The 2,147-nt window shown below is 43.8% G+C and overlaps 1 protein-coding gene across 3 annotated transcripts in view; it reads right to left on the bottom strand.

The window, feature by feature from the left end:
• The window catches only part of FRMD4A (FERM domain containing 4A), a 337,605-nt gene that overhangs the window by 166,734 nt on the left and 168,724 nt on the right, over positions 1-2,147 (bottom strand). The gene's annotated exons all lie outside the window — the stretch shown is intronic.

Genomic DNA, 2,147 nt, shown 5'->3' with positions numbered 1-2,147 from the left:
GCACCTGCCTTGGCCAGCTTGGCACTGCCTGCTTGCTGACTCTGTCCCCCCACTGCCTCCCAAAGGCCGGCTTTGCCCCTGGCTCCGCCTCAGGCTGCCTCTGGTCACCCCCTGCTGGCACCTGCCTTGGCTGGCCTGGGGCCTACAGGCTGGGGGCAGCTCCTGTGTTGAGCATCTGCCCCCTGGTGGTCAGTGCGCATCATAGCAAGGGTCAATTTGCATACAGACAGCCTAGGGTTATGTTGGACTCGACCTATGTTTTTTCGTGGTTACGTCTCCATCTCCTATTTATTTATAAAAAAAAAGTTCCGTCATTTTGGCATATGTGCTTTATGTTTTTTATTATTTATTTACCACAGTAAAGGTCAGGAATTGTTATCTTTCTTTTAAATTTCTTTTTTTTAAAACATATTTTATTGCATTTTTTACAGAGAGGAAGGGAGAGGGATAGAGAGTCAGAAACATCGAGGAGAGAGAAACATCAATCAGCTGCCTCCTGCATACTCCCCACTGGGGATGTGCCCGCAACGCAGGTACATGCCCTTGATCAGAATCGAACCTGGGACCCTTCAATCCGCAGGCTGATGCTCTATCCACTGAGCCAAGCCAGTTAGGGCTCTTTTAAATTTCTTTTACTGTTTCACTTCATTACTGCTGTGTATGTGCTCCATGTGAGTGATGTAGGTGCTTATGTAGGTGGGTTCTGACTTACGGCGAAATCACATTATGTCGCGTACATGCCCTTGATCAGAATCGAACCTGGGACCCTTCAATCCGCAGGCTGATGCTCTATCCACTGAGCCAAGCCAGTTAGGGCTCTTTTAAATTTCTTTTACTGTTTCACTTCATTACTGCTGTGTATGTGCTCCATGTGAGTGATGTAGGTGCTTATGTAGGTGGGTTCTGACTTACGGTGAAATCACATTATGTCCGTAGGAATGGATCTCTGACTTAACGCTGAGGCACTGCTGTCTTAGACATGGTGCTATGTAAGACCCTCCTTCATAAATAGTTGCAACCTACCACGAGGGATGCAGTGTGGCACACGCGGCCCATCTCAGAACGTCTCTGATAAATTACAAAGTGGAATCCGAGATGAGGGAGCTCCTGAGGCTTCTAGCTGTGCTTGCTATGTGCTGCTGCCAGCAGCACCTCCACCCCCGCAGGCACCTGGCTGCCCAGATACAAAGCATTTAATGTACAGGTTGTGACTGAATAAGGCAGCATGGCAGATTTTTAAATTGCATAATCTATCTATCCAAACGATTGCCACCCCTTTCATAATAGCTACAGTGTTTCTACGTTGCCTGCTATTTCTTAAAACACTTTTTTATAATCTTTTGGGTTTGCCTTTGAAGCTTGTGTCCCATTTATAAAAGCATCCTCACTACTAATACATTTTCTTGCTCTCAAAATGAACTTGTTTTTCCAATTGGCTAATGTCACTTGAAGTCAAGTGTACTGAATGGGGACAGAGAGGCGGGAGGAGGTGAGCATGCTGAGTCAAACTGGTTTATACAATAAGGTGTGACTATAAAGTAATTATTGTGGGTTCTTGAGGGTCATGGTGAGGTTTCCAGCCCTGACTTAGAAGTGATAGAAATAAGATTGCCTTCTCTTTGAGAGGTAAACTTTAAAGCCAACATCTCAATAGAACTGGTTAGAGAAACATAAATTTACCCAGGAAGAGAAAGAATTACGGTCATGTACCACTTACCAATCAGGATATATTCTGAGAAATGTGTCCTTAGGTGATCTCATTGTTGTGCAATACTGAGTGGGGCAATACACAAACCTGCACGATACAGCCTACTACACACCCAGGCTGCACGGCATAGCCTAACGCTCCTAGGCTCCAAGCCTGTACAGCATGTTACTGTACAAAAGAACATGAGGTTAAATCAAGCACAAGAGAAAATGATGGCAATCAAGAGACAAGGTAAGCATGAGACGTTTGAGGTTGCTGCCAGCACAACATGGCACACTGTGTTACAGAAAACTGTTTTATATATAAGCAGAAAGAGTACACTAATAATGATAAAAAGCATAATAAATACATAAACCAGTAACATATTTATTGTCAAGAATTATATACTGTACATAATTATATATACCAAGTATTATGTACTGTACCTAAGTGTGGATAA

The sequence above is a fragment of the Myotis davidii genome, unplaced genomic scaffold (assembly GCF_000327345.1).
Source record: "Myotis davidii unplaced genomic scaffold, ASM32734v1 scaffold660, whole genome shotgun sequence".
Taxonomy (NCBI): domain Eukaryota; kingdom Metazoa; phylum Chordata; class Mammalia; order Chiroptera; family Vespertilionidae; genus Myotis; species Myotis davidii.
Note: the sequence above shows the minus strand (reverse complement) of the source record. Positions and strands in the feature narration are given on the sequence as shown.